The sequence below is a fragment of the Mobula birostris genome, chromosome 5 (assembly GCF_030028105.1).
Source record: "Mobula birostris isolate sMobBir1 chromosome 5, sMobBir1.hap1, whole genome shotgun sequence".
NCBI lineage: Eukaryota > Metazoa > Chordata > Chondrichthyes > Myliobatiformes > Myliobatidae > Mobula > Mobula birostris.
The window spans coordinates 52,190,373-52,202,664 of NC_092374.1; positions in this window are offsets into that span (position 1 = coordinate 52,190,373).

Genomic DNA, 12,292 nt, shown 5'->3' on the forward strand with positions numbered 1-12,292 from the left:
GGCATTAGCGGAAGTTAGAGAAGTCAATGTTCATGCCATCAGGTTGGAGGCTACTCAGATGGAATATAAGGTGTTGTTCCTCCAACCTGTGTGGCTTCATCTTTACAGTAGAGGAGGCCGTGGATAGACATATCAGAATGGGAATGGGATGTGGAATTAATATGTGTGGCCTCTAGGAGATCCTGCTTTCTCTGGCGGACAGAGCATAGGTGTTCAGCAAAACGATCTCCCAGTCTGCGCCGCGTCTGCCCAATATATAGAAGGCCACATCCGGAGCACTGGACGCAGTATATCACCCCAGCCGACTCATAGATGAAGTGTTGCCTCACCTGAAAGGACTGTCTGGAGCCCTGAATGGTGGTAAGGGAGGAAGTGTAAGGGCATATGTAGCACTTGTTCCGCTTGCAAGGATAAGTGCCAGGAGGGAGATCAGTGGGGAGTGATGGGGGGGACGAATGGACAAGGGAGTTGCGTAGGGAGCGATCCCTGCGGAAAGCAGAGGGGGGGAGCGAAAGATGTGCTTAGTGGTGGGATCCCGTTGGAGGTGGCTCCCGATGTGGCCTTCTATATATTAGCGAGACCAGTTTCTTACCAGTTATTGTTTTGAGGGGCAAATAATGTCTCTGCTTCTTCATATATTTAGTTATATTACTCAAATCTAAACTATGACCCTTATATTGGGACCATATAGCATATGAAGACTTTGTTGCTATTATTGAAAATATTGAGCTTCTGCTGGGTAGCAAGTGCTCCTTTAATTTGCTTTGTTGATTTAAGAGTGACATTTTATTCAAAGTAACCAGAAGATGTTCTATTACCTTACACCAGTATTTGATTTATGGTCTAGAAGTGGATGATGCAGTCCACCAATTCAGTACTGATTATCAAACAATAATCCTATGCTTGTTCCATTGTTTAATCTCTCCACATCCCTATCAACTACATTAGATAAAACTGATATGATATTCCTTCACCTACTGTAGTAAGATGGACACAATAATTGTACACAAGTTATAAGGAAGGTAATAGAGGTAGGTAAGTACTTTTATTCCAATTCTTCACTCTTTTCGATTAGAATTGCCATTTTTGCACAATACTGCCCATTTAGTCATCCTGAATATCACTGTAAGCCAGAAACTGCATGGTTTCTGAAAAATGTAGAATTCTAAATTTGAGAGAAATAAATTTTGAATGAAACATAAAATTCTGTATGTACGGTGCTGGCCAACTGCCTTCATTTCTGTTCTGATGGAAGGATATTGAACTGAATCACAAAATCTGACACTTTCTTTTTGTAGATTCACACAAGTATTTTCTGTTCTTACCTATCATTTCAAGATTATGCATCTTATGGAATTCATTGCCATGAACCGCTGTGGAGGCCTCAGATCTGCAGCTAGATCTTCAACTTCCTCACAGTTAGGACTCAGGCTGTAAAAATAGGGGACAAGCTCTGCTGTACAATCATTCTGAGCACTGATGCCCCACAAGGCTGTGTACTCAGCCCCCTGCTGTACTCACTGTACACCCATGATTGTGTAGCCAAGTTTCCATCGAACTCAATATCTAAGTTTGCTGATGACACTGCAATTGTAGGCTGTATCTCGGGTAATGATGAGCTTGAGTACAGAGAGGAAATTAAGAACCTGGTGGCATGGTGCGAAGACAATAACCTATCCCTCAACGTCAGCAAGGCGAAGGGATTGGTTTTTGACTTCAGAAGGAGTAGTGGACTGCACAACCCCATTTACATAGGTGGTGTGCCAGTGGAACAGATCAAAAGCTTTAGGTTCCTTGAGGTCAATATCACAAATGACCTGACTTGGTCAAACCAAGCAGAGTCTACGCCAAGAAGGCCCACCAGCGGCTTTACTTCCTGAGAAAGCTAAAGAAATTCGGCCTGTCCCCTAAAACCCTCACTAATTTTTATAGATGCACCATAGAAAGCATTCTTCTAGGGTGCATCACAACCTGGTATGGAAGTTGTCCTGTCCAAGACCTGAAGAAGCTGCAGAAGATCGTGAACACGGGTCAGCACATCACACAAACCAATCTTCTGTCCTTGGACTCACTTTACACAGCACGCTGTCAGAGCAGTGCTGCCAGGATAATCAAGGACACGACCCACCCAGCCAACACACTTTTTATCCCTCTTCCCTCCAGGAGAAGGCTCAGGAGCTTGAAGACTCGTATGGCCAGATTTGGGAACAGCTTCTTTCCAACTGTGATAAGACTGCTGAACGGATCCTGACCCGGATCTGGGCCGTACCCTCCAAATATCCGGACCTGCCTCTCAGTTTTTTTGCACTACCTTACTTTCCCTTTTCTATTTTCTATTTATGATTTATAATTTAAATTTTTAATATTTGCTATTGATTTTTACTCCAGGGAGTGCGAAGCGCAGAATCAAATATCGCTGTGATGATTGTACGCTCTAGTATCAATTGTTTGGCGACAATAAAGTATTAAGTATAAAGATTCAAATGAAATAGATACAATGTTGCCTTCATATTACATATAGAGTATATTTTTGTACAGTATGACTGTTACATCTGTTATATGACCTTAGAACTGAGACAGGTACTGATAATGATTAATTCCTAACTCATAAGCTTAATGCTGAGCTTTCTTATTGTTGCAAAGATATAATTTCCCAAAGTGTTCAACTATACCAATGACGAAGTCATATACAATGTAAATGACAGTAAACTTATTATAATTAAAATGTTGTAAAATATAAAATTCCAACCACTCTTTATATCATGTACAAATATTCAAAATAATAGAATGGGCAGTGTATTCCAGTGCAGAAGTGGCAATTCCTGGAAAAAAAGAGTGCTGAATTAGGAAAAAAGTTATTCATATATCTACATATTTTTTCTCATTCCCTGTGGATCACATTTGTGCTAGTTATTGTGGAAAATAAAACTGTAATGACATTCCTAACAGGAAGGAACAGATAAAAGAGGACCAATCTTGCAGCTTCAATTGCAAACCAAGAAGAAGCCACCTCATATCCAAGGGCCACAGAGGAAGCTGAGTTAATCCACTGTCAGACTACAGCATTCAGAGCAGTACATTACATTGGGTGTGACATGAACTAGTAATCTGTGTTCCTACAGAATATCTGGCTGTAGATGTCTTTACTAGGAGGATTGTTAGAGACTCAACAGAATACCAAGCATTTACACTCCTTCAAGAAGCCGATTTTGTCTTCCTATTCTTACAGTGTCATTGTTACTTCCAGCCAGCCAGCCAGCCCGCCAGCCCAGACTCCGAGCTCATTCACACTGCAACCTGTCCTTCCAGGTGCAGAACATCTACTATCTCATCGAAGAGGAATCAGCTATCTTCCTTCAGCTATGCTACAGCCATTGAGGTTGTGCCAGACAGGAAAATGTAGAAGGGCATAAGCACATCCTAACAGACACTGGCTGAATGCACGGGCTTGATTGTATGGCACTGGCAAACAATGTGGCATGATTTGATACGTAACTTTGATTTGATTATGCGTAATTTTTCATTGCAACTAGGGCCACAACAGTTGGCAGATTTCACTGAGGGCACTCCATTGAAATACAGACATCTCATATATGGCTCCTCTCTGAGGATTTTATAAGAGTCTTGAACTCTGAACAGCTTTCTGCCAGAGGATCATCTTCTGTTCCTCCTCATTCTGGTTCCAGCAGCTTGCCCTGCCCTACATGCTTTCAGTTATGTGCTCCATGAGGAATGCTGATTAATGCACTTGTGCTTGGGAGGAACTGGACCCATATTGGAGCAAAAACTCTTTCACTGTAGACTTTTGCAACCTGAATCAATAATGGAAAACTATAAAAACTGTAGCAACAGAGAAAAGAAATCAATCAGTAACTAAATCATTAGAAGATGTTGAATCTTTTATATGGTGCTTGTAATGTTTCTTCCCGCAACTGAGAATTTGTTCAGTTATGTAAAGCTGTTAATTGGAATATTAGATAGTGTGTTGAACTCCAAAAGGTATTAGAGCTGGTTTTGATTAAGATACAGCTGTGATCGACAAAACCGGTACATTTCAAGTAGACATACACAATGTAATGGAATAATTACATGCTCACCTATATTGGTGCAAATGAGGGCAATTTCTTCCTCTCTATCTCTGATACACATTGGCATCAGAAGCTAGATGCATATGGATTCAAACACTTGGCAAATTTAAAAACTACTGAGACATAAGGTGTTCACTAAGCAAGAAAACAAGGGCTTTATGCTCCACTTAAAACCTATGCCTGCTTGTAACTCTGGATTTAGCCATCAATTTGGGGCTACCTATAATTTTACAACCTCTGTACAAACTAGGAGCAACTTTTGTGGATGGGACCGTGCAGTTCATTGACAGTGTGGAATGTACTTGTCTGTTGTGTAGCTGAAGGGATGGGCCAAATCTCATGGAGACTATTACTGGAGGTAGGAAACTGTATAGCTTCTGGGGGGAAAGAGAGCACAGATGCAATTAAGGCCACAGATCTGGAAAGAAATCACAGTAGGGCTTCAGGCAGTTATGGCTCCAGGTCCTCAATGTATGATAATTTAGCACAAGAATCCCATCATAACCTTCTCTGTAAGTACATCACCACCAGCAATGCAATGTACCACCCAATTGACATGCACATAACCCATGTTACTGCATTCTTCACTGCTTACTTATCAAACAACATTATGGTTTTTTGCCAGGTATGACATCACCCAAACACATTGAAATGCACCAATTATTACATAGATTCATTATTAACATTCTTTTCCTTCCAAGGCAAGACAGTTGGAGAAGACAGAAAATTCCTTGAAAGGGTAAATCAGGCAACTTTTGCAAGAGTAATAGGAAAAACATTTGCATTTTGTCGTGAGCGATGGAACCACTCTGGATTCCTTTCATATTCACAAATTCTGCTGCTACCCAATTCTCCATGGACTATCCTCAGTCAGAAGCTCTTTGCACACATGATTCTGCACAGGCAACTCAAAAAGGCAGCAATGATGTGGTTTTGTGTAGATCTCAAAGAAAGAATGTACTGTATTGACTCCTTTCCAAATGGCATGGTTCCTTCTCCTCCCACTCCCATAACTCACTACTATTGCCCCTAAGTTCTGTTTAAATGCTTTATATATTTCTGGAGCAAGATCTCACTACCAACCTTCCCATCCTCCTTCAAACATCCTAAGGAGGAGATGTAAGAGAGGGAAAAAGCTGAGGAGGAAAGCAAGAAATAATTGTTATCACAGTTGCAGGAAGCCATAATGGGGTGCTAGAGAGGGTAGATATTCATATGGCGTCTGCAGAACAGCCAGACCAGATAAATGGAGACTGGTGTATATCAGTCATTGCAAAGATCTGGCCTAGCTTGCAGCCTGACACAGATACCACAGGATCTGATAGATCTGACAGGAACTTCAGTCACTGAAAGATCTCAGCATCATGTAGTGCCTCCGAACTCAGGTTACAGATTCCACAGAAGTCATAAATGTTGCATTGGAAGCTTTGACATTGGAGCAAGGAAATCATGCAACTGAATTAAAGTGGCTTCCTCTGGATGATAAGCATATTTCATGGATGTGGAAAACATTGCAAATGGGGTTCTTACTAAATATCATTGTCAGTTTAGGCTTTCATGAATGGGACAGTCTCAGCTACTCATAGATCTTTCCTCTAAACTTTCACTAAGGCAGCTGAACATCAATAATGATGTGGCTTTGTGTAGATCTTAAAGAAGTAATACATTAACTCTTTTCCAAATGGCATGGTTCCTTCTCCTCCCACTCCCATAACTTTCCTCATTCCCCTAAGTTTCGCTTATCTGTCAAGGCACCTAATTTTTCCAAGCAGGTGTCGATATTCTGGTGTATGAACAGAGGCTGTCATGGGCTATAACCTTCTCAAGATATACTGGAATTAAGTCTCATTGAGATTTTCAACAGTTATTTGGGATGAACTTAGTAGAACCATCAGAGTAGGTAAGATCGTTTGTTGGATAGCCAGTAAAAATAATAATGAGCTGGAAGCTTTAATATTTCAGTCAATATTGATTGTTGTGCTGAAAGGATTGATTGTGAATGAACCTGCGTCCTCAGAAGTTAGATGCAGCAGCATTGCTCTAATGTCTGTTGGTGGAAGATGTCTTTCAAAGGTAGTTTTCAATTCGTTGATAGTAATTTCCAGGTGTTGGTCTACCTGTCCATTTTCTGCTCCTATTGATTGTTTTCCATGGTCCCTTGCTCCTTTGGGGGTTCCTCAGCTTTATACCCCAGTATTAAATGCATGTGATAATGTCTAGTCTCAAATGATTGAAAGTTTATCAAGTATGCAGCAAGTCATCACAAGTCACAAGATATTCACTGCCCAGTATCTCTGAGTATCTCCTTATCATGTGAAGCACCTAATGAATCAATTTAATGTTGCTACAACCTATAACAGTTCATCAGGTAGACTTCCCCTCATGACTGCTGGAGAATTCTATAAGTTTATATTTCACTTTTGGAGTTTGGAGTGCAGTTCAGTGCATGGCAACAGCATTTCCCAGAAGGTTCTGGCTTATTAGCAATTTACAGCGTAGGAATTAATTTGCTTATGATAACCATGCTGGTCCAAAATAAAATTTGCATCAATTCCTTTCCCCAGCTCTTGCTCAATTGCCCTGCAGGTTTTGGCACATCAACTGTTCATTCAGGTGCTTTTTCAAATAATGATTGTTAAAAAAAACCTGTTACCTCCAGGATCTCTATAAATTTCTGGTAAGGTTAGAAATTGTTAAAAATTATTCAGAGATGCCCGAGGTTCTCATCGCTGCCTGTAAGGGGTCTGTACATTCTCCTTGTGACTGTGTCGGTTTCCTCCCATAGTCCAAAGATGTGCATTAGTTATTGTAAATTGTCCCATGATTAGGCTACATTTAAATCAGGTGATTGCTGGGTGGCATGGCTTGAAGGGCTTATTCTGCACTGTATTTCTCGCAATCAATCAGAGTAAAGTTCAAAAGTTCAAAGTAAAATTTATTATCAGCGTGTATACATGTCACCACATACAATCCTGCAGTTCTTTTTCCTGTGGGCATACTCAGCAAATCTATAGAATAGTAACTGTAAACAGGATCAATGAAAGAGCAAGCGCATAGAAGACAATAAACTGTGCACACGCAAATACAAATAAATAGCGACAAATAATGAGAGCACAAAATAACAAGATAAAGAGTCCTAAAGGTGAGATCATTGGTTGTGGGAACACCAGAAATAGAATGAGTGTAGTTATTCTCTTTTGTTCAAGATGGTTGAGGAGGAGTAACTGTTCTTGGTGGTGTGAATCTTGGGGCACTTGCACATTCTACCTGATGGCAGCAGCAAGAAAAGAGCATTGCCTGGGTGTTGAGGATCTTTGTTGATGGATGTTGCTTTTCTAGGACAACTTTTTTATGTAGATGTGCTCAATAGTCAGGAAGGTTTTACCCATGATGTATTGGGCTGAATCCATTACCTTTTGTAAGATTTTCCACTCAAAGGCATTGGTGTTCCCATACCAGACCATTATGCAGTCAATCATTGCACTTTTTTACCACGCATCTATAGGTTTTTGATGTCATGCCAAATATCCACAGATTCCTAAGAAGGTAGAGGCATTGTTCTGCTTTCTTTGGGTCCAGGGCAAGTCCTCTGAGATAGTGACATCTAGGAAATCAAAGTTATTGACCTTCCCCACCTCTGAGAATTGATGAGAATTGCCTCATGAACCTCTAGATTTTCTCTCCTGAAGTCTACAATCAGTTCCTTGGTCTTGCTGACATTGAGTGAAAGGTTGTAGTTATGATATCGCTCAGCCAAACTTTCAATCTCCCTCGTCTAACTCATCACCATCTATGATATGGCCCACAACAGTGGTGCTATCAGCGAACAGAATATGGTGTTGGAGCTGTACTGAGCGAGAGTCATAGGTGTAAAGTGAGTAGAGCAGGGGCTAAATACACAGCCCTGTGGTGCACATGTGCTCATGAAGATTGTGGAAGAGATGCTTTTGCCAAACTGAACTAACTGGGGTCTGCAAGTGAGGAAATCCAGGATCCAATCACATAAGGGGGCATTGAGGCCCACCTTCATAAATAAATAAATGTGTCCAATATTAAATACTACTTGCAATTTGACACATGCTAGAAGCCACTAGCTGTTCAGTAAAAGTAGCTGTTGTCTTTGACATTTTATTGGTTTTAATCTAGGGTAGCATGTCAGGTGGATGGAATGAAAAAAGTTATAATTATTACTCCACAACATGAAACAAGAACTGCCAGCAGAGATGATGCAGGGATCAGAAATAAGTATCCATCAATGAAGAAATGAAGGACACAATGAAGTTCTCCAGAAGAAATTACTTTTTTAGAATGATGAGCAGACAGAATTTACACAATACTCCAGGTATTAAATCCTCTGATTCGTACACTCTCCATTTTTTAAATTTAGATATTGTACAATTTATTAAATCCTCATCATAATTTTGGAAGTATAACAAAAAAAAATTGGAATGATTGGCACTGGGTAGACAGAATGGATATAAAGTATTGGGTGGGAATTAATTATATGTTGGTGTATTATTGTTCTTGTAGTTAAAGGCAACATTCTACCATACTGCCATTGCCTGTTATAGGCGTATAAGTGTACAGCTAGAAAAGGACATTTTAATGTGGCATCAGATCTAATTTTGCAGTGCCATCTTTAAATATTAGTACAGGAATTGGGAATCAGTGATCTGTGCTGGGGTGTTTGAATATTATTTATACACAAATAAAATTTTGATCCTGTGAAATTAAGTTGTGACTTGAGCTACAATGTTTCATTTTTCTATTAGTCTAATGTAGCAAATGTGAATTCAACAATAAAGTAATCAATCATTCTCCATTATGTTTTTTCTGAGAGTTTTGCATGCTGAAATCCTTGAATAATTGTTTCTCCTGGAGCTCCTATGAGCCTTAGCAAATGGCAGAAAAGTACAAATTATTAGCCTTCATATAAACTGTAGATCTGGTTAAAATCAAGCTATGTACAAGAGAATGGATTATTTGTTTCAAAGATAGAGATGGTTTATACCTATTTAGAGGATTACAGTTTTTCATTTATATATTCCATTAAGTTGTACTCTCCACTCTATTATGCCCTGCAGCAGTCTTTGCCCTGATAAGTGGGACAAGGGACCTACTGGTACTTCGAAGTCTCTGTCACTGTTTTTCTGTAATTGGTTTCCAGAGGAATAGAAAACCAGCCTTGGGTGACTTGGCTGCTGATTTTTATTCTTATCCACAGTTGCACACCACCATTCTAAAGAAATGTCCGGTATTAGGAACCCCAGCTCGTGAGACCTCCTGTCATAAATCAGAGTCTGATGGCATCAATGACTTTCATAGGAATTTTAGAATAATACATCAAATGAATTTGAACAGCACCTTCTTTTCAGATGGAATATATGAAACGACTTGAATTAATTGCCAACCTAACAGCAAGAATCAACAGAACAAAACTGATCAAATAGTAAGAAAGAATTTTTAAAAAATAAAGTGCTCCATAAGAGCTGCTATGTAAAGCAAAACTCTAAAGATTATCCCCATGCTATGCTGTGGTTATAATGAAGTGCAGACTGAAACAAAGCTTCAGTTTACAGAATATATGAAGTAAAATTATATCTTTTTTTTGTACTTAAACCACACTGCAAGTTTCAACATGAATAATGTTTTAGTTGTCTTTAATGCCTTCCCTTTTCCCTTTATTATACTGTATATCAATGAGTAGACATGAATACACTCTTTTTGGGCTACCAGCGGGTACAGGTATCGATTTTCACTGACGTTTCACTGACAAACTCTGCCATCTTCATCAGGGATGATGCCTAGGCATGTCTAGTCTGGTGGTATTTACTCCTTGTCATCCATCACTCCTGATTGGTTAATCTTCATCCAATCAGGTTTCAGCTGTCCTACCTTTGTAATTTGTAAGTCTTTTGTAATTTAGAAATCTTTTATGAATCAGAAATCCTCTGTGAGTGGTAAATGTGTGTTAACAACTATTTGTTTAAATGTAAATGTGTATCATTAAAAATAAAATAAACTGTGTTTGAACTATTTCTTTAGCTGCAAGTGTAGAGTAATATAATTGATGGATATGTACATAATTCACATTCATTTGGGGTTCACTTCAACAGCTGTTCTGACAAAATGATGTAATTATGTAAAATACTTTTACCAGACTTCTGTTCAGAGTTCGGAGTACAATAAATGAGTTGTTATGGTCTTTCTTAAACATAAAACGCCTCAGCCATTTTCATTTGTGAAAACTTACAGAAGTATCTCCCCCTTGGTTGGAGGGGGAGGGACCCACCACTCAAATACTAGATATTGGCAATTAGACCTCACCACAGGTATTAGACAGGGAAGTAAACAAGTCTTTGAAGAGTAGGTGAATACAGATTAATCTCCCTCTCATGAGGGTCCTGTAGATACCTACTGTACATTGAATAGAGCTTAGAATCTCCTTTTGAGTTTAAGGCTTTGCAGAAAATGGACCCAATAGCATCACAAGAGAGTGTAAATTGGATCATTATTTGAAATTTAAAGCAATATGGTCCAGAAATGGAGAAAGCATTCTGGTAAGAAAAGTGGCAGTAGCTGAAGAGTAATAGGAAAGGGAAAAATAAAATGCAGTTGCTGCAGATACTAGGCAGCACTGAGATCATTGTGGTGCATGGACAACTTTATCCCTACACTGTTCTTTCCTCTCATTATCGCTCAGCATGTTAAAATATGATTGTTCTTGCACTTTCAGTTCTGATAAAGGGTCATCACTGAAACATTAATCTATTTCTCTTTCCATAGATGTGGCTTGAACTGCTGAGTGTTCCCCGCACCCTCTACCTTTGTTTCATTATTTAAAATGTGTTGAGTATAGAAGGTCATTTATGTGCTTAGATAAAAGAAGAGGTGTTTTTGTTTTACATTATAAGACCATAAGACCATAAGACAAAGGAGCAGAAGTAGGCCATTTGGCCCATCGAGTCTGCTCTGCCATTTTATCATGAGCTGATCCATTCTCCTATTTAGTTCCACTTCCCTGCCTTCTCACCATAACCTTTGATGCCCTGGCTACTCGGATACCTATCAATCTCTGCCTTAAATACACCCAATGACTTGACCTCCACTGCTGCCCGTGGCAACAAATTCCATAGATTCACCACCCTCTGACTAAAAACATTTCTTCGCATTTCTGTTCTGAAAGGGCGCCCTTCAATCCTGAAGTCATGCCCTCTCGTACTAGACTCCCCCATCATGGGAAACAACTTTGCCACATCCACTCTGTCCATGCCTTTTAACATTCGAAATGTTTCTATGAGGTCTCCCCTCATTCTTCTAAACTCCAAGGAATACAGTCCAAGAGCGGACAAACGTTCCTCATATGTTAACCCTCTCATTCCCGGAATCATTCTAGTGAATCTTCTCTGTACCCTCTCCAATGTCAGCACATCCTTTCTTAAATAAGGAGACCAAAACTGCCCACAGTACTCCAAGTGAGGTCTCACCAGAGCCTTATAGAGCCTCAACATCACATCCCTGCTCCTATACTCTATTCCTCTAGAAATGAATGCCAACATTGCATTCACCTTCTTCACTACTGACTCAACCTGGAGATTAACTGTAAGGGTATCCTGTACGAGGACTCCCAGGTCCCGTTGCATCTCAGAACTTTGAATTCTTTCCCCATTTAAATAGTAGTCTGCCCGTTTATTTTTTCTGCCAAAGTGCATAACCATACACTTTCCAACATTGTACTTCATTTGCCACTTCTCTGCCCATTCTTCCAATCTATCCAAGTCTCTCTGCAGACTCTCCAGTCCTTTTACCCCTGCAATTTCTCAGCTCAAGCCATAAAGATTCTGCACCTTCTGATCCTATATCACCTCTTTCTAATGATTTAATATCATTTCTTACCAATAAAGCCACACCACCCCCTCTGCCTACCTTCCTATCCTTCCGATACACCGTGTATCCTTGGACGTTCAGCTCCCAGAGACATGCATCCTTTAGCCAGGTCTCAGTGATGGCCATAATATCATACCTGCCAATCTGTAGCTGTACAACAAGATCATCCACCTTATTCCTTATGCTGCGTGCATTTAAGTACAACACCTTAAAACCAGTATTTGATACTTTTTGCTTTGATTTCACTGCAACTTTATTGCACTGCAACCCATCCCAATGGCTACAAATTTGTCCCATCACCGGCCTGTCTTTCCTGA